Raw genomic sequence first — 21,373 nt, forward strand, 5'->3', positions numbered from 1 at the left:
TTTATCAGCAACATTACCGTGACATTGTGGTGGATGCCCTTAAGTGACGCAAGGCTCGAGCCTCTTTATTTTATATTTTTCACTAGCTGCTTGGTTGAGCACCTTTAAAAGGAAATTAATCCTTGTGATAAAACAAATCTAACAACTAATCAGGTTAGTCCTGCGCAATGTTTGACAGCCAGTTCGTGGCACGCTGTTGCCTGCAGTGTACAAGCTGCTTACAATCTTTGAATGCATGCACATTGTGCACCCTGCTTAATTCGACAGCATTATTCAAGTTATGCAGTGACTCTGACGGCTACAGAAGACAGAAGCCATCCAAAATCCCATTCCTTGGATACGTCAGTACGCACTTCCACTGCAGCACTGTTTGTCCCTTGGCACATCTCAGCTATCCCTGCACATGGAAGAAACCGCTTTCTTATCAAGTTGCTTGTAATATAGTGCTCAATGCGAGTATCGCTGCGTTAATCGCTCTGTGCAGTCAACATATGTTCCAAGGCCACTTCGGCTGCCTCTATTAAAACTGTAACATTATTTATTCATGTTGACCTTCATTTTCCTGCAGAACTTAACTGAATTCTGTAGAAACTGTCAGGATTGACTGACAGGCGAGTTGGTTCATTATCACATAAAGAACAGCGCCGTGTGTGTGTGTGATTTCTCCCCTGTGTCCCCTCTTGAAGCTCCTGTCAGCTCAGGATAGCCCGTTCCCTACTCGTAAATCGCTCTTTGCATGCCGCCGCATAGATCTACAAGGGTCACTTTTCCGGCAACGATTTGCACCCCGAACTGCATTGAGGCACAAAACACCATCGCTGAGTTCTTTCCTTTTTTTCCTTTTCACGGCGTCCTTTATAACAAGCGCTAACACGAGGGAACTACGCAAAAACAAGTGGAACAGTAACCTAGGAATGTAACGACTCTGGCTCTACCAGATCTTTGCTTTCTTTACTGGAATACTCAAACATGTTTTGCATATCTAGAGAGTTGACCAGACCGGACAGTCTCCGCGCTCCCGATCGCAGGGCCCTATTTCGGACTATAGGGAAGGGATAGCGCAAGGCGACACTTCCGGGTAGCGTATTTCCAATTGCCAGTAGGTACAGCGGGGCGTGGCACTTGCGGAGACAACGGACGTTTGCGCGCATGCGCGAGTAAGAGCAGGTGCGAGAGAGGCAATGTGGGGACCTTTGCTCCCTTAATATGCGACTCTGCCTAGACACTACGGAGGAGTTTCTTGGCGCGTGTTGTATGCGCTTGTCCCTAGTCATGCTTGGCAGAAGTCGCGGAGCGCGGTAGTGCTGAACCTAGCATCGCAAGTTGGCGGCTCGGCGCAATTATATTTATTCAATCGTGTTTTTTACTAATTAAAACAGTGTGTCATTATTTCGCATTATTGGCGACGCCTCCAGGACACCAAAGCGGCAACGGGTACACCAACGCTAGAATCCGGACTGGTCGGTGGGCTGGGGCTCGCCGAGGCCTGCGCGTGCCAGGGGAGTGTGAGATCGGCTGTCCGCTTTCGTGGACAGCCAATTTTTTATGCGAATACACCCTGGCACGCTTCAGCCTCCGCCGCCCCAACCCACGGGCCGCCCTGCTTCCAGCTTTGATCGCCCCGCTACCACTTGGGTGCCCCGGAGATCAGCGCTGAATTAAGGGGGAGGGGGGCTAAGGGGGCTGCAGCCCAGGGCCTCACCTCGGACAGTAGGATAAGGGGGCCCATTTATTCTAACCTGCTTAGTATATGGAACCGTAGGCAACGAACTTGGAGCGACATGACGTATGAAGCGAGAAAACCAGAACGAGCAGACGGGGCCCCCCGCCTAATGTTGCGTTTAGCCTGATCATTTGGGGAGAGCTTGTCGAGCTGCAAAAACAGGAATCCCCCGGCGGCGCGATTGACAGAGCGATTCCTCGTGCCCACCGGGAACTCTCTGCGAAATCCACGGCACGCGCTCGTGCCACTGCTCCCGCGTTCGTCGTCGTCTTCCGCTGCGTTGCCGTTCATCATTCCAGCGTAGAATTTTACTTCACTTCTGTCGTCGTAATGGGGACGACATTGTCTTACGTAACGGACATATTTAATTTGGAAGGAATTTAATTTCGAGGAATCACAAGCGGCATATGGCGGGCGAAGGCTGCTAACCACGCCGCAGAGCTAACTCGATGCATCGAACGCAAGCGACAACGGCGGACTGCGGGCATACCGTCAGTGACGTCGTTCTCTCCGTCGCAGCCGATTGTGTTTGTAACCTCATAATTGAGAAATACTTTAATGAACCCTCGGGATTAACCCAGTGATAAACACAGGGGACGCACGTTTCAGCTTCGCTGGTTAACCATCTTCACGGAATGAAAGAGCCGTCGATTTTTTTTATGTGTGTGTGTTCAAAGACTGACCTCTCCGTACTTCTTGTAGCGCTTCTTTGGCGTCGTGAGAAGCTTCCGTGGGGATGAAGATCATCCTACAATTACGCACTTTGGCCAGATCTTCAGGCTCCTGAGCCTAAACTGCGCGAAACGTTAAGGCGACAGGAAGAAACACACGACATTTAGAAACGCAGCTTCTGCGCTTCGCTGTATGCGTTTCTTCCTTTCGTGCAGTTTGCCCTTCTTTCAGTATGAACCAACTGGCCCGACAAATCTTATTGCGTAGGTGGATACCGCTTTCTCATGGTATCACAAATTCGGACAAGGGAGAACGCCAGCGAGCGTGAAACGCGCAAACTGCCCGTCCGCACGAGCTCAAGGCTGCGGCGAGGCGTCTGCAGTAGAGCCCGATGGAACGGTGCTGCCACCTGGCGGCTGTCACAGAAGTGGCGACAGCGGCTGTAAGCGCGCGAGCGGAGAGTTTTACAACTGAAGCTAGTCTAGTAACGTTGGGAAAAAGTAGGTCAGACTGGCCGCCGAACTTTTCAGAAATAAGTAGAAAAAGATGGCTCAGAGGCGACGGAAGGCGCGTAACTTCACCCGCGCTAGGAGTCGCCCTCTCCCCTTCGTTCTCGCGCTCGGCGTCGACGGGGCGAAAGAAAAATCGAGAACTTCCCAGAACAGACAATTGTTCCTAGCCAATAGGTAGACAAGACCGGAACGGGAGAAGGAGTGAGTTTGAACGGAGAAGGAGGGAATTTGTACAAGGAACTCTATGCGTAGTGAACGCCTGCTTTGGCGCTAATAACAGACAGACGCGGCGCGCGTCTGTAAAAGGAAGTTGATCGCGGGCTTCAATTCAGCCCCGAGCCGCCGGTTAAGCTTGCAAAAGCCCGCCCGCTAAGGAGCTCCCGGGAACGCACCGCTCTCGGCCAGTCACGGACCAACCAGGCAGCGTGCGCCAGTCATCGGTACGGCCTATTGCTGACAGAAGTTGAGAGCGAGGCCTCTCTGGGCACAGCAGGCTGAGAAGTTGGTGAAAAACTATAAAAATGATTTGGAGCCAGCATTTTCCGCTGAAATCATTCAGTTTGAGAACTTTCTGCACAACTCTGTGTGCCAGGACACAAGTCCCCTGCGAATGATGAAGTTGCTGAGCGAAAGAAAGCTTCTTGATGTGTTTCCGAACATTTTTATTGCCTTGCGAAAGTACTTAAGGATACCCGTGGCAAACTGAGGCCGAACGATCGTTTTCCAAGTTGTCGCTGATAAAAAATCGCCTTCGTTCGAGCCTCTTTGACGACAAGGTGAAATCGCTTGCTATCATGTTCATTTAAAGTGACTTTCTCCGCGATCTATCCTTCGAACAGCCAATATCTGATTTCGCCAAAGCGAAGGCGCGAAAGAAAAGATATTAAAAGAGGAGCTGTTGGCGCTATACACGAATAGTTTCAATAAGTTCGTTCTGTCGCCTCCCAGCCTCCACGTTGCCAATGAAACGCTGAACAGTGTAATTCAAGATATGCAAATCTTCGTTGTTCGTCTCTTGTTTGTTCTTCTTGTGATATTTAGCGTGCTTATAAAGAACTGTATGTTTGTTATTTGTGATAGTGCCACGTTTATTTGGTGTCGTCTTTGCTTGCCTTACCTTAAACGAAAATATTTTCAAATAACGTTTTGTAATTACAGTTGGTAATTTCCACCTGTATTCTAGTGCATTTTCATGGTGTTTGTATTGCCTTAAGTATTGTATATATCTATTGCATATTTATAGAGTAACGTGTATAACGATTACTGCAGTCTGATGCTTGAATTTTAGTAAAGAATGTTTTGGATAAAACCATGCGTCTCCTCACGGTATCAAACTTCGTGATGCAAACAAAGCCTAGGTTTAGAAGGATCGACATCTGAGCTGTTTTGTCTTTTGTACGTTCTTGTTCGTCTTGAGTGCACTAAACTTTTCCTTAAAGCCTAGCTTTTGCTGAAAACAGAATGCAGATTAATCACAAAGTAAACGTATGTGTCGGTGTTTACAACAGCACGCGTTTTAAGCAAGTTTTGTTGTTTTCCTTATAATAATAACAACAATAATAATCCCGTTGATCGCACTTCGTCCTTTTTTTAATTTGGTGGAATTAAAATGAAACATGGCATATTTCCAGTAGTGTAGCAAGCGACAGAGGGGGGGCGGAGTAAGTATAGGGTAAGGGGGCCTGCATGCGCATTAGCCCAGGGCCCCCATTTTTCTTAATCCGGCCCTGCCGGAGATCCTGAGCCGCCTGCTTTAATATAACCGCAGGTGCTCTCCTGAGCCCCCCGTTTGCCGGTTACATGGGCCTTCCTAGAGCAGTGCTTGTAAAAAATGCAACCTATCGTCGCGACTAAAAAAGCAACCCGCGACTTATGCAACACTAGTCAGAACCTTGCCCCTTCAGACACGGCGATCACCAAATGGGGCGTCCGTGTCCACTGCCTCACCGCGCGGGCAGCCAGCGGTGGAGCGTAAGCAAACTGGACCGCACTCCGCAATGCCGGCATGCCTAGGGGACACACGAATACAACACGCGCTAAGAAACCTCCTCCGTTGTGCCTAGGCAGACTCACATATTCAAGGAGCAAAGACCTCCAGATTTTCTCTCTCGCACCCGCTCTTATTCGCGCCTGCGCAGAAACGTCGATCGCCGTCAAAAGCGCCCCGCCTCGCTGTACCTACTAGCAAATTGTAAAAACGCTTCCGGGTAAAGGTTCACACCTCCCAGTTACAGCCTCCCTAACGTCACTGTCACCAGTATAAAGACGGGGAATGCGGGAGATGGCAATTCAAGACGATGAGCAAAACGTGAACAAGGTGAATGCAGGAGCCAACGTTTCGACAAGTGGACTTGTCGCCTTCAAGAAGACAAGTCCACTTGTCGAAACGTTGGCTCCTGCATTCACCTTGTTCACGTTTTGCTCATTGTCACCAGTATAGGCACATTTTTGCTAGATTCAAGCGTAGACAGAACACATGCCAAACAGATTATTTGCAGAATTTCCGTTTTCTACGCACTGTTTCACTGGACAAAATTGCGGAAGCTTCACAGAGGATAGCGCAACTCGAAAGACTTTCCAGAATCAAGGCGGGCATAGAAATCATGGGAAATATCGGCATAAACTACCACGGAATGAAGGGCCCCAAGACGCAGATTCACCCGGAAGTCCGAGCCTCAATAAACACGGAAAACATCCCGAAGAACATGCACCCGGTGCACAACGTCGAGAGAAGAAAATGCCGCACGAAAACGATCCTCAAAAACCACGTCCCGCGGGAGGGGGTGCTCTTCGTAGTCGCCGCCCGGTACCCCCGAAACCGCGACGACAATTGTGGTGTCGGCGGTGACGAGGGTGCTTACCTCTTCTCAACGGCGGTCGTAGGCACGAAAGGAAATGCCGTGAGGGCGGGCTCCGTAAGGACCAGATCGTCAGAGGCAGCGGAAGAAACGGCAATCGCATTGGCTGTAATCAGCGGTCGGCAACGAGACAGAAGAATAATCAACGACTCCAAGAAGGTCATTAGGAACTTCACAAAGGACTGGATCTCCACCGAGGTGGCCCAAATCCTGAACCGCAGAGCAGAAGACTTCAAGAACGGCAAAATCCCACCCAAATGCTTCAAATCGATCCCGGCACATATGGGGGAAGTAACCACAGAAGACCCGAGCACCCCTCCAAACCTCAACGAAAAGACCCACCGAGCCGCGCGAGAACTAACCCACCGCAGCTCGGACAGTGACGGCCCAACACCCCGCAACCACCGCGAAAGGGGGGAGGACAGCGGCGTAGGCGATGAAGAACACGGAGGAGGCAATGACGACGAAGTAGCGATACAAGACAACAGGGACGAACTGGTCACGTACCACGACATACTGAGACAATACACGAAACAAAGAAAAGCATACCCACAACCGCACAAACAACTCGATATGTATCAAGAAACAGATTGGAGCAGTTTGCAAACCGGAACCTGCTGTCAACCAGCACACTTAAATAAAGTAAAATCCAGACAATACCCAGAAGCGAGTTGTAAGCTCTGCGAGCACGAACACGCAGACATGGCACACATCTTATGGAAATGCACAGAGATCAGAGCAATACACATACGACAACATAGAACCTGGCCTTCACGAGAAGCGATGGCTAAGCGCTCTGACAAGCTCATATCTACACGACCATCTATGGGCAATCCAGCGGACCCAGGTCCGGGTGGCCTGAGCCTGGGCTGGCAACCTAGCAGGCGCTTTTCTCAATAAAGCTTTTTTCTTCGTCTGTTACAGCTCACACGATCATCCGTCAATTCAAATCTAGCGCGACAGCAATGACATGGCCTAGGTGATTTGACACTGGCATAGCCACAAACTAAAACAAACTGTGAAGAATACTTATACAAAAAGTATTTTGATGCGTAAGCAAGTATGAAAAAATTGAGGCAACGTTTTATTTAAAATCATCTTTCAGAAGCCACCGTGGTTGCTCAGTAGCCAGGTAGCGCCACAGTGTAACGCGGCTGCTGCGCTTGGCGGTTCCTTTCGGTTGGTTCGCGCCAAAAGTGAGCGCCAAATGCCAAACTTTTGAGCGGGTCACTTGGACTCGATTTTGCGAGAACGGCAGCAACAACACCGTGCGATTTCGGTAAGTTCTTTTGTTATATGACTAAAATGTTTATGTATAATTTAGAGCCATGTTACACGATTTGAACGGCACAAGTAACTGATAACGCTGGTTTACGTTTCGGATTGTCGCGTTTCAGGCATAATTATTGACGTAAGCTGTCTCAAATTGATCTAATTAGCCATTGTACGCAGAATTTTTCATCAGTTTTCAACGTGAGTACAGTGCTGAGCTTGATTCCAAGGAAACGAGCTGTGAGTTCTGTCAGTGAAACGATCGTAAGGTGTTCGATCGCCAGCTGTGCCCCGTCGTACGTCTCTCCATGTACTGAAATATACAGTGATTCAGAGGACAGGAAATTGACGCTGTTTCTTGCTACCAGTGGCGTACTGACTGGACCAGAGCGAGACTGATCGGGCTTCAGCAGCCCCCCGCCGAAGATTTTCTGGCCGGCGCCATTCTCTTTTATGTCTGGCACGTCGCCTATGAACAAAAACTTAAGGCGCATATCCTTCGAACGCCCGCCCCAGACACGTACAGGATGGTACACGCTTTCATGCCTACTCAAGGTAATAGTTGTATTATTATGCACCAAACATGGAAAACTTAACAGAGAACAACGGAAGCTTAGCCCCCCCCCCCCCCCCCTAAAAAAAGGAAAGGAAGAAAAAAAGAACACTGTCTTGGCTACGTGCCTGCCTGCTGCCTTAGAGAAATGCCACACACAACTTTCAATCGTATAGTTGCTGCCCATACCTCGTTGCCATCGAACTACGTGCCTGCATATGCTCATGGGAACATGACTCATGATCTGAGCAGTGGTAGAACAAGGAGTGTCGCTGGAACAAACGTTTCTACAAAGGGACTTGTCTTCGTCAGTACTGGATAAGACGTGATCACGCGAAAGAGCAGTCGCATGCTTAGGCCTCAGAAGTACGCAAACCAGTGTGAATTAGGATAATGTATATCTTGTCTGGCTGGGTTTGAAATCCACGTAGGCAGTGCTCGCGTGGTTTTTTCATGGCGCGTGGGTCCCCTACCCACTCTTGGTATGCTTCACTGCATGGCGGATGTGCTTGACCGCAATACAGTTTGTATGCTTCACAGCACAACACTGCTGTGTTGTGGCAAAGCTTACCATAGGACATTTGTTCTTTGGCACGTTGAGGCTTAGGCTTACTAAACACATTTTTTTTGGCGCAAAGCCGAAGAACACGAAGCAGTGAAGCAGGGGAACTGGAAAAATGAGAGAGAGATGTGCCAATTACGAACTGTTTATTAGCAGACAGATGCAAAAGCAGACTTCCACGCACGCGTAGAGTAGAGAATGCGTGGCATAGAAACACAGTATCACGATATCTATTATTTGAAAAAGCGCATTTCCAAAAAGAAATAAACAACAATTTAATTGATGTGTCACTAACACAAGCTGACCCTTTCTTTCGGGTAAGAAACACCTCCAATAATTCTCTCACTTTATCTCTGCTCTTGCCTACAATATTAGATCGACGAAAAATAAGTGCACAAGAAGACACACACGAACAGCCGAGAAAGACACAGGATAGGTGCTAACTCGTATCTATTTTGATTTGCAGCCACGCCAGCAAATATATGCGGAACGGATGTCATGCGCAGTGCATAACAACAATGGAAAAACATAGTGACAAGGTAACCCAAATCATTAAAACTACAACACACATTCAAGAGACTGGATTTTTGTCCTGAAGAGCTTCACAGACATATCGCTCACACATTTATCTCCCCTTTTCCTGATATAAAAGGCTTCCAATAGTTCTTGCGCAGTCTTATTGCAACCATTGCCTAGGATTATTATGTCACTCAGTTGCGGTTCACACGCTGTGCACTTGGTGCAATGATCAGCCAAATTGATCCCACCTCCCTTAATAGCCCTCAAACCATTCCATGCCCGGTCATTAATGCAGCGCCCAGTCTGGCCTATGTAGGCCATCCCACAGGTCAACAGGATCTCGTACACGATCTCTGTACAGCAGTTAACTGCTTGGCATGCTTTTTTCTGCATCCGCTCGTATTTCCATCATGCGAAATTTACTGGTGTGGCTGCAAATTAAAATAGATGTGAGTTAGTGCTTGTCCTGTGTCTTTCTCGGCTGTTCGTGTGTGTCTTCTTGTGCGCTTATTTTCCGTTGATCTGCAATGCACCGCCTAGGCCGCCTGCAGGTGTTAGACTACAATCTTAGGTTGTTCAAAACCAGACACGCATAAGCACCCTTTGCAATGCCCAGGAGGATGTATACCGTCTGCTTTACCAATGCTATTCGCATGCTACCTCAGCCAGTCATTGATGCAGCGTCCCGTTTGTCCAATGCAGGACTTGCTGCAGCTCAAAGGGATTTTTCCATTTGTCCAATGTAGAACTTGCCACAGGCCAGGGGGAGTTCGGATTTCATCTGTAGACATGGTGGTTTATAGGTTCTTTTCAGGCCATCGAAGTGCAATGTGATGGCTGGTACTTGTGCAGTTCTCGCATACAGCGGTATACACTCTATACAATACCATCTAAGAACAAAAGGTAGAGTGGCTGAGAAGTGGAATCCTGGACTGCCACTCTGTTGGCTGTAGGTTCGAATCCTCGTGGCACAATGAGTATTTTTCCTTGTAATTGCAAAGGATTTTAGGATACCAGCGACGACACCAGTGGACGTAAAACTGACCAGGGGAGTGAGCCCCGTAACAACTATTGCTGTAAAATGAGAAGCGAGGTGAGGGTACGCAGAGGGGTCGGGGGAGGCCAGGAGAGGGCACTTTTTATTTTTTTTTGCAAGTGCAAGTGCTTTATTTTTCTTCACATAATCATGGTTATACAGATATCTGGACTGATAGCCAGGGAAGGCTAGTTTGCGGTCCAGTGACAAATTACAAAAGAGAGGTCAGGCGCAGATTTTAACAGCACAGTATTCTGGAACACGTCATGAGTTATACAGACAAGAAACATTCTGAAAATACTCGTACATAATGAATTCAAGTAAGTTAGAGATTCTGGTTATCAAGAAAAAAGAATTTGCTACAGTGCTTGAAATTACGTGCGGTTTTAACTTCTAGGGGTAAAATATTCCAGATTGCTGTGCCACTGAATTCAACTAACCTTTCGCCGTATACATTGTAACACTTTGGTAAGTTGAGGTTACCTTTTAAAGCATGTCTAGTACTGCGAGTTGGAAATGAAAAGATGTTTCGAGGAATAGGAAAGTTAGTGCATAAAATATTGTTAACTGATATTGAGATCTTCTGATTACATAATGCATTAACAGATAACACATGTTGTGTTTGAAAAACATCATTAAATGTATCACTGGTATAATTTGAAGCGCCAACTATTTTCAGGGCCCTTTTTGTAGTTTTTGTAATGGTTGTAAGTATGTCATGTAAGTCACGCCCCATGATTCTAAACAATAATTAATATGGCTATGGCAAAACACATATTAAAGGGATTTGAGTACTTCGTGAGGGAAATATTGCTTTGCTTTAATTAGGGAGTAACAACTATATGCGACCTTCTTGCATACAATATGAATATGTGCTTCCCAATGTATATGCTGGTCAAATATGACGCCCAGATATTTAGACGAGTCAGCTTCTTGGATGGGGCTTTTATTTAACGTGATATTTATTTGACTGGTGTCAACATTGTTTCTCCTCGATCGAAAAACTACATATTTTGTCTTATTGCTATTTAAAGTCAATTTGTTTTCTAAGAACCATGAGGAAATTTTTGGTAACTCGGACGTCACATTCGTTTGTAGTGCAGAAAGTGTGTCTCCTGTGAATAATAAAGCTGTGTCACCTGCGTACATTAGAATGTTTGAGTTCTGAAGAGCATTAGGGAGGTCATTAATGTACAGTGAGAATAGCACAGCATGAAGCACGGAATCTTGTGGGACTCCGCTGGTGACTGTGCTGTATGTAGAATAATAATCACCCATTACTACCATTTGTTTCCGTGAGGATAAATAGCTGGAAAAAAATTTTAGGGAGTCTTTTGTGATGCCATAACTTTCAAGTTTCTGCAATCGTATAGAGTAAGAAACGGTATCAAATGCCTTCTTTATATCCAAAAATATTCCTATCGTAGCAAATACTCCTATTGCTGTCTTTCTGCTGTAGCCACTGTGATGGATGAGTGGGGCATGTTCACTGATGATAATTCAGGGTTGTACCAGCTGAAACATATTTAAAGCAGAACTTTCTCTTTGAAAACCCTCCCATACTTTTCTAACCATGGCTTCTGGTTGGGTGGGTGCTGTCTGCTGCTGTTTTGTTTAGCTGAACATCATCATCATGAATGAATGTGTGTTTAGTGGCGCAAGGGCCAGGTATGGCTGAAGAGCGCCATGCCAGTGTTAGTGGGTTCGCAGTGGAGCAATGAATTTGGGTGTAAAGGGGCCTAAAAATAGACGCTCTAAAGTGTGTAAAATATACATGTAATAAGCTAATGGCAATTACTAATGAGGTGTATTATGACCATGAGAAGTGCATTGCGAAATAATGATACAATATAAAAATATCTCAGATGCAAGATGCAAGGATTGGCAAGACGCACTAGTGCCTAAACAGAGCCCTTGAACGCCAAGGGCCTGAAGGCATGTGCTATATAAAACAACTATCACAGCGGCATCCTGTGGCAAGAGGATGCGCTACGACTTTGTTAGGCTGATCACATGTAACACAATATTGTTCAAGGAGCGTAGGACTGCTTTGGTGTAAAAAAAAAAAAAAACGGTTCCGATTCAAAGAAAACATCAGATGAAGAGGGATGTGCTGCCAGTATGCTAGAGGAAAAGGTTTTTTTCTGTCAGCTTAGGCTTCCTGACACTCCAGGAGGACGTGGAGGACGGTCAGTCTCTCCCCACATCTACCGCAGATTGGAGGTTCATTTCCAGTAAGTCCTATATTTATGTCCACTGCAGAACGAATGCAATTCCCTGCAGTCTCCAATTACCAATGTCTTGTACTAGCTGATTCGAACTTGTGCCTGCAAATTTCCTAGTTTCATCACCCCGCCGACTTTTCTGCCATCCTTGACTGCGCTTCCCTTCCCTTGGCACCCATTCGTTATCACTAATGGCTCACTGGTTATCTACACTATGTATTATATGGTCTGCCAAGCTCCAATTTTTTTTCTCTTAATATATCTGTACATATATATACAAACTTTATATGAAGGCATGCATGAAGTGGCTTGTAAGCTTTGTGTGCTGATGAATATGTCCAGCTCTGTTCTGTGTAACAAAACAATAACTTCCTAAATTACACCTGCACATATATGCTGTAATGAATGCCAAATAAATTGATTGATTCATTAATGTTGGTTCACAAGAATCTCTGAAGCACACCAATCTTGATCGAATGGTAAATTAAATTTAACAGATTCTTTGATTTAATCACTCAGTATGTGCCTCTTGGCCAATCCTCCAGAATGGGTGTACACCATCCCACTATGTATTATCCCTACATAAAACATGAAGTTATAATGTCAGCTCACAGATATATCTGAAGCACACTGATATGGTTATAGGATGGTAAGTTACATTTCATGAATTCTTTTATTTACTTTCGTGTCATTTGGCATGTGCCACTGGGGCATGTGCCACTGGGGCATGTGCCACTGGGGCATGTGCCTGTTGGCCAATCATCCAGCATGCGTGTATCCCACTGTGCTGCAAGAGGTACAGAATAAATGTTGCTTGATATGTGTCATACTTTTCTGTGTACGTATACATCTGTCATTACCAAATTGTACGCATCACCATTAGCTGTAAAGCATTTCATCAACCACTTTACTTCAGCTACGCTTCGCATAGATTTCAACATCTGCGTTGGATCTCCATATTTTTTTCCGTGTTATCTGTTGGACTTAGCATGGAAGCTTGGGCTTGTTGGTGATTCATTGGAAAAAGGATACAGCGCAAAAAAGACAAGGACACGAAAGAGGACACAGTGCTGTGTGCGTGTGGCTCTCACGTGTCCTTGTCTTTTTCTGCAGTGTCCTTTTTCCAATATTTGTTATAGCTCTGTGCCTGCATTATATTATAAGTGAAGTTTCTTTTTATTTGTGTTCGACTATCAAATGCAGGCATTCTTAATTCCGGCACAGTCGCATCACTGTATAGTATTGTGCCCTTGCTAGACCGCTTCTTGAAAAGATTTATTTTGTGAATTGGATACAACCACATTGTCATAGGGCAGGACCTGCAGTCATACAGCATCTTTCAGTATTAACAAAATCAGTTAATCAGATATCTGTGGAAGAAAAAACAACAGGAAAAAAAAGAATGGTAACTTTGATGTGAAAATTTATCCACAGACAAAAACAAAAGAAATTCTCTGGATGAAAGAAAAAGTGAGAGAAGTATGCCGAATTTTGGGGAGATAAAAACTGAGCACACTGAACTTTGTATATTGGAAACTCAGCTAAGATCAGATTTGGTGCTTCAGGTTCACCTAGCAAGTGTTATAGTGTCTGGCAATATGAACATATGGTAGGAGCTTCATTAAAGGGCGCTATTAAGCATATTTATCATTTGTTGCTGCATACAGCATACAACACTTTGACCAAAATTGTGCCCTTATAGCCGAAGTTAGAAAGATACATGGTTCTGCACTGCACTTCTGAAGCTACTAAACATTGGCCGATCGAAATTTGCAGTTACAAGTTTTCTTTTGTTTATTTTTATTTAAACATCAAGCATTAAAAATGTTTGTACTTTGAGGCCTCTCCTCATGTTCTGGTGTGAAATTGATGAAGTTTTGTCTGCATGCAGATCCCAGCAATGTTTGTCTTAAATTTCTCTTGCATGCATCCTCTTGACTGAATACATATCTTTAAAACCTTGTTAAAATTCGCATTAAGTAATGCTTTTTCAATCCTTTACTTTGTTGGTTAGTGATTGCATTATAAGCATACTAATCAGTCCTTTTCATGTTCATTTTGTGTTGTCTTGCTTACAAGGTATTTTCTTTGTTCCAGAACAGTGTTCTATTGAGGCTAGTGTAGTGCAGTCAGCATTGTTTTGTTATGCACTATGAATGTGCTCCTTGGACAAGGGCCTTTTCCTTTTAAAGTTTACAGCTTTCACCGTGAGAGTAAGAAATTGGGCTAGCTGGTTTGTGAATAGTATGCTAGAATAGCGGAGACAACAAAACAAGTTTAAACTCAGCTCCCATGTGTCCCATCTTTCTTGTCTTGTTTCTTGATCTGTTCGCCATGCTGTCCACATTGAATTCTCTTGCCAAGGATCGTTAGCTTGAGTCATTTTTGTGCTAATCAGCGAGCACTTCCTTTGTGAATTTCTTTTAGGTGCATTGTTTGCTTTTGAAGGAGAGAAAGAGTTTTGATGCATGGTTTAATTTATACTGTTCCTGCCCTGAATCTCATTGTCGAACTTTTTAGCATGCGCACCCTGGTTGTCATTTGGAGACTGCGACTGAGTATTCCAAATTGAAGATCAGTTAAAGCTTTCCTTGGCATCACAAATAGTGGGTCTCTAAGGCATTGACTACATGAAGGCAATGGGGCCAGAACCTCTCAGAACTTTCCTGTGGGGTCCTGTATATGGTCCAGGTTTTTACGATTTAACATTATTTCTGTAAAATAATGGAGTAGAAGAACTGAAAGTTGGTCTAATTGGTACTGGATAATTCCATGGGTTGCAGAAAACACGTGGACAAGAAGGGAGGTATGAATGACATTAGCACATTAGAATAAAAAGGTTATTTTTTCAGCAGTACGGTATTTTGACTGGCAGAAATGATTTTCATACATGCAGCGTTATGAGTGCGTAAGACAGTGTCCAGTATAATTGATCAGAAATACAGGACCCGACTTAACAGGGTCAAAATCTTTGGACCTTGATAGTTAGGTGCCATGATCGTGAATTAATTAATATGGTGAGAAAGCTTGGTGAGCTTGTTGAATAGCTATTAGCTTTGTCCTTGTCAAGTTTCCTCCATTGTTTCCATCTGTTACCTGCCATGGTAGCCCAAATTATTTCGCATTGCGCTGCTGAGCTTGTGGTTTGATCTCAGCCGCGGTGACCAGATAACCATAGGGGCAGAATACAGAAACGCTTGTGTACCATGCCTTGACTACATGCTAGAGAACTCCAGGTGGCCAAAATTATTCCGGAGCCCCAACTATGGCGAGCCCCATAATCAGATCAAGATTATCATCATCATCAGCTTTTTTTTTCGTCCACTACAGAATGAAGGCCTCTCCCAGCATTCTCCAATTACCCCTGTCTTGTTGCAGCTGATTCCAACTTGTACCTGCAAATTTCCTAATACGATTAAGACAAAGAAGTCAGACAGAGTGCAGAACTTTCAGCAAACATTTATTTTGCAGGTAGACAGGTTTATTGCTGATCCCTGTTCATTTTGTTTTGGAACAAAACAAGAAAGACCAGGCACAGATACTGCTCGCATTATGTGACTATTGCTCAGTGGCAATGAGTTCTAGAAAGGCCAGCTTTATTCCCCCCTCAAAGCTACAGAAGGACTCTTTACTGCACGTGGGCACAGTATCTGTGCCTGGTGTAGAAAAGAATAAATGTGCGCAGGCAAGCGCTGCGAGAGATGAGAAAGAAGTTGAAGTGAAGAAGTAGCTGGCTCTCTGCCTGGTTTCTTGTGTCTAGTCAACATTTCTGCATTTTGGTGCTGAAAATCTTGATATGGACATGTCTCCTTTCTACGCCTGAAGGTATCATCTACTTGACTACTTCATAATATGGGCTGTGAGAACTGAACAATGCATCATTTGCGCATGGCGTACATGCCAGATGACAGTCTACTGTTAAGAATGGTGAATTAGCCAGAGGGCGGATATCGGTACCATTGCAATGATTGCAATGCAAGGACAGCATTGCGCTAAAGCTCCTCACCAGTGTGAGCACTGAATTCCTGACAAGTACAGCATTCCGGCATGAGGGCATGACCTCACTGCAAGACAGTCGAATGTGTGTCTTCTCAAGCAACTAGCCAGGTTTGTAGTATTCGTATTCCAAGAATTGCTGCAGAAAGACCACATTTACCAGTCATATGGTAAATTGGCAGAGTTCTGCCCAAGATTGTGACGACGATGTGGTTCCCAGGTCACAGAGAAATTCCTCAGAAGGGCTGTTAAAAAAGCATCATACAAGATCTGCGAGCAGCTCACGTTGACTGCCATGGAGAGCCAGCTAATTGCCCTAAATATTTGCACTTCATGCTAACCCATTCAACGAGTCCCTGGTGTAGGGATCCGGGGATGACTGATGGTTTATATATAGACATTGTGTGCTCTTGCATGTAGTGTTCTTTGATATGTAGTGTGTTCCAACATGTAGTGTGCTCAGACGTAAACTGTGCTCTGATAATGGTGTAGACAACTCTGCTCCGGTCTAACAACTGGATGTGAAAGCCCCATTAGTGACCCTCAGAGTGACAACCGACTTGCAACCATAGACTCCAAATCCAACACTACTTGCATTTTAAGAGCTACTCTGATGGAATGCCTCAATACCATGCGGTCAGCTTGATGAGCACAGAATATGAAGATTCTCCAGGAAGCATGGTTGCTGCTTGCAGACTCTACTGTTCACATCTCCAAGTGTTCAGGTATCTATGACCATCTGTCTGCTAGCAAAGCTGAGTTCTCAACTTCAATGAATTTCTTGGAGAGCCCATTGCCGATGACGAGCTAGAAGCAGACTATGTGACTGCTGGAGAGTATAATGATCAAGCTATCAGCACGTTGGCTGAGCTTCGCTGCGAAATTGCCATTTTAGGAATGCATGGACAGTGCAGTGTAGATTGCTACCTAGGAATGAGACTTTAGGAGCACCCGTGGCTATGCTTAGAATTAGCCCACAACTGCCAAAGGTTGATATGCCCATGTTTAGAGGTTAAATCAATCCACGCTCAGATTTCTGGAGACAATTTAGCAGACTGTTCATCTGAGCGACACCACCTCAACAAGGACCAAGTTTTATTTCTTACAATGTTACCCAGCAGTGGATGAGGTGGCAGCAGCAATTGCTGGGTTACCAACTTCTGAATATATTTATGCAAATGTCATCGAGCCTCTGAAAGAATGTTTTGGCAGTCGAAACAAGAATTGAACTGCACTACCTGTCAGTGCTTCGGAATCTACAGCATGTAAAGTCAGGCAGTGACGTATGAGGCAGGCACGTACCCAGGATTTTTTTAGGGGGGGGGGCAAGCCAAGTTGGGGGGGGGGCTACCTTTACTAGTACAAGTATGAATAATGCCCGCCATATGCCATGAAGGCGCGTAAACCCGCAAAAAAGAAATGAGATAAGGTGAATCTCACAGGTACGCCTATGAGATATACCTCTCCTTTACTTGGCAAATAAGGAACCACATCAAATGGACTTGCGCGGGAAATGAACGCAGGAAGAACACTGCCAAGAACAAGTAAACAAGAGAAAGTGTAAAATTAAGATTTCTATGGTAGCATACAACTTAAAAAAAACAGCAGTTCGCAAGCGAGGCACACGGACCGCACGGGGTTGTGTTACTCCTCCAGCCAATCACAGAAGCAAACAAAATTGTCTTGTGGCCTTTTCAAAATGGCGTCGTACTTGTTACCTCCGGAACGTCTGCTGTTCTTGAAGAGTGCTTTCATCGACGGAAGCAATCAGGTGTGCAACAGAGTGTATACAAAGTGTATGGAGTCTGAGCATTTCACTCTTCGAAAGTCTACCTGCCGTGGTTGCTTAGTGGCTATGGTGTTGGGCTGCTAAGCATGAGGTAGCAAGATTGAATCCCAACCACGGCAGCCGCATGTTCAATGGGGGCAAAATGCGAAAAACCCATGTACTTAGATTTAGGCACATGTTAAAGAACCCCTGTTGGTCCACATTTCCGGAGTCCCCCACCACGGCTTGCCTCATAATCTGATCGTGGTTTTGGCATGTAAAACTCCATAATTAATTAATTAAATCCTCAAAAGTCTGCGGTACAGTTCATTTCACTGCTGAATCCATTTTACTAATAAATTTAATTGCCAAATCAAGTGAAACTTGACAATAAACAGTTACGGCGATGCAAGCATTTTATTTCAGTTCAATAAAGAATTAGGCTTTCGCCATTCCACTATAATAGGCGAGGGAAAATGTATAAAATTATGTGCTAATAATTTTATTTTTGTGGTTACTGCCTTATTTGGGTAACAGGAAGAGTTTGAAGTACGAATTATTTGCAGCCTCGTGGAGGAACAGTGGCTTGCAGTTATGAGAGCGTGGGCGGGGCTTCACTGCAAACTTAAGTTGTAATCCGACTATAGTAGCGTTTTTTGAATTAGCTCTTGAAGAATTATAGAGATCAATATATTTGCGGAACAATCACAGTTCCTTTGGATCTCTCGTTTACTGCTCCAAGTGCCAAAACAGACTCGTGTTGTTATTTGGGAAATTGCGTAATGATGCGTGGCCGCCACCCGTACAGCCGCGTAGAGCGCAGGACGCTGTGGTTCTAGACATACTGCGTCCACCGCACAAGGTTAGAACAACACCCACAAAAGCACAGCAGACAAGTTGTTACGTCAGGCGGCTCGACTGATAAATGTAGAAGCGTCATTCAAAACACACAAAATCATTCTCCACTTCCGGTGGCGTCTTCTCTACTTCATATTTAAATAAAAAGACGTTGATCCCTAAATATTTTCATAAACAATGGTTAATTTTGTTAATTTTCGCTTTTCCTTCCTGTTTGGCTGATGCCTTGGCTCTCTCCCTTAGTATATCGCCTAATTTCTCAAGTGCTTGCGACTGTTGTCTCCAGTTGCCAATTTTGCACGAAAAGTGCTGTACAGTTGGGGAAAAACCAGATGAGGTTACGGGTTACAGTCATATTGCTTATGGGTTTAAGAGTTATTGCAGGGTTTGATCATGGATGCTGTTGCGCATTATTTTATTTTTCACCTTATCTAACGCATATCGTGGGTATATGCTTCTGAGGATCTGCCAGCGTCGCTCGAGGAAATAATGAAGCAAAAGGAAAAGTTAAACGCAACTGGTGTTTTCTCCTACCGCAATTTGTTCCTGTTCCTCGAGCATACAGACCAGCTGACTACAAACCGAATACCTTTCCTGGTCCGTAGATCAGTCTAAACAAAGAAGGTTGAACTAACGAAGCAGCAGTGATATGCGTGACCGTTGGAATAGATGCGGACAACTGAACGCATCTCGAATTAATCACAGGGGCACCGAATCGATGAGAAAACTGGCCTTCACACCCCAGGAAGTGCCGATAACAACCGCCATCCAAAAGGAGTGAAAAAGGCAGTAAAATGTTGACCGCCGAATAGCTGTCAAGCCTCAAGATTGATTTGGCAGCGCTTCAGGAATGTGTGTGCGGAGCGGTGGCGTCGGCAGGGAGGAGGAAGGGGGGGGGGCTGGGCGCCCCCTGGGTACGTGCCTGGTATGAGGCCTCGAGGATCTGCATGATTTTGTACAACTAGATATCTGCTGCCTAACTGCACTAAATGTAGCAACACTGAGTTTCTCAGCAATGCTGACTAATATGCTGCAGGAGGCTCTGCCATACAAGTTCCTCCCTTTGTATATGATAGAAAAGCAGAGCCAGGCTTTAAGACAACGCTTGTCTTGTATAACCAAGAAAATGTTTCGTAGCCAGCCTTGGCAGCTGTGTCATTGGAGGCAAAGCTAAAAGAGCTCCTTGCATTCACACGTGTTCAGGTAGCAAGCCGAGAGCCGTGCCACGGTGTCACAACTCTCAACAACCGTGCCAAAAGTATGTAAGGCAGCAATGCCGCTTCTGTACTTGCACAGCACGTCCTACAGCTGGAGCGAATGTTTATTCATTTGCTCAAAAAAGCGCCGCAGATGCATTTGCAACACTGACATATGTTTTGCTTCTAAGAAAAAGCAGCTTGCTAAGGACAACTGCTGCACAGGACAACTGAAGTCACCAACCCAATGCACCATTTATGTCCCATTGATGTCCATAGAACGTCATGTTCTAGGCATTGCACACATCCTATAGATGTCTGTATTTCTTCAAACATTACAAATACATACCATGGATAATCTAAGCCCTATCCAGATCACATTGCTGTAACATTGAAAGGATATCGTAGCTGGACACAGGTGACCTCTAATAGATGTTCAGTTTAGGGATGCAGGAGGTCCACAGAACATTTAATGGATCTTTCCTGTTCACGCTACAATGAGCTGCATACCTGCAAGTGCCACAGCAGATGCACTGTCGAATACAAATGAAATGCAAATAGCAGAGTGCATGGCTGAAGCATAACTGAACACACAGTGTGTGGCATCAGCCAGCCTTCATTGTACACATGCATGCGCATGTGGTTTCGACATAGAATGCAGGGCTGCTTATCCTCGTGCTGTTACGTCACCTGTATTTTGTTTGATGGTTGTATTCTCACCCTGCCATTGCAGTGCCTATCTGCAATTACTGTTAAGGTGTCTAGCACTGTTGTTGCTATTCCAGTGCAATAACTTTTTGGTACTATTCAAATTATCATGAGACACTGGCAGCCTTGATGGTGGTAACAAAAGCAAAGCAATGCACGTTAGGAAACTGGGTGCGTGCCACCTAAATCATGCTACAGATGCGGTGGTGGTGCTAGCCACCATAAAAGTGTACTGCCAGGTGGGGATGGCACTGCTGCAAAGGGATGAGAAAACAACTTTTGAACAAAATATGGGTGACCTTTATCATAGTAGGATGAGTAGCGTTGCACTCTGCGCGAGAACCACATGCCCACTCACGTGCCCAATGACTGGCTGATGACATGCACTGTATCTTTAGTTATGCTTCGGCCACATGCTCCGCTGTTCGCGTTTCATTTGACCTCAATGGTAGATCTGCTGAGGTACACTAATGCCACAGTTACCACCATTGTTGGTAAGTAGCTGGTGACCTTGTTTAAAATCTTTTGTTAATGTGTAAATGCCAAAATATAAATTGCAACACTGATGAGGTATTATTCGCACTAAGGCGAACATGGCTCATCTGTTGAAAAAGCTTATGTCCGCTATTATGGCACCAAAATTGGAGTTCAAACCCACAACTTTTGGTGCTAATTAGGTAGAAGATAATAAGGCATAGTTCATTAAGATAGAGTTAATTAAGGCACTCTAACCCATGACCTTTGGTGGGAGTTGAACCCACTTGGAAATACAGGCGAACCAGCCATATCTCCAAGTTGAATTGCAGTTGATACCGTGAAGGTCAAGAGTGGAACCCACGACCTTTGGTGTTAATAAAGGTAGCGTGAATTGAGGCACTCAAACCCACAACCTTTGGTAGGAGTCGGACCACTGAC

At 45.1% G+C, this 21,373-nt stretch overlaps 1 protein-coding gene and 1 long non-coding RNA gene across 3 annotated transcripts in view; one reads left to right on the forward strand and one right to left on the reverse strand.

Moving 5' to 3' along the window:
• The window catches only part of LOC142559769 (uncharacterized), a 448,941-nt gene that overhangs the window by 347,716 nt on the left and 79,852 nt on the right, over positions 1–21,373 (reverse strand). The gene's annotated exons all lie outside the window — the stretch shown is intronic.
• LOC142559778 (uncharacterized) overlaps positions 6,927–21,373 on the forward strand; it is a 139,332-nt gene continuing 124,885 nt past the window's right edge. Inside the window, exons 1-2 of the long non-coding RNA XR_012823247.1 lie at positions 6,927–7,044; positions 11,859–11,941. This is a non-coding gene — a long non-coding RNA (uncharacterized LOC142559778). The remainder of the gene's footprint in view (positions 7,045–11,858; positions 11,942–21,373) is intronic.

Source organism: Dermacentor variabilis, chromosome 10, assembly GCF_050947875.1.
Source record: "Dermacentor variabilis isolate Ectoservices chromosome 10, ASM5094787v1, whole genome shotgun sequence".
Classification (NCBI taxonomy): domain Eukaryota; kingdom Metazoa; phylum Arthropoda; class Arachnida; order Ixodida; family Ixodidae; genus Dermacentor; species Dermacentor variabilis.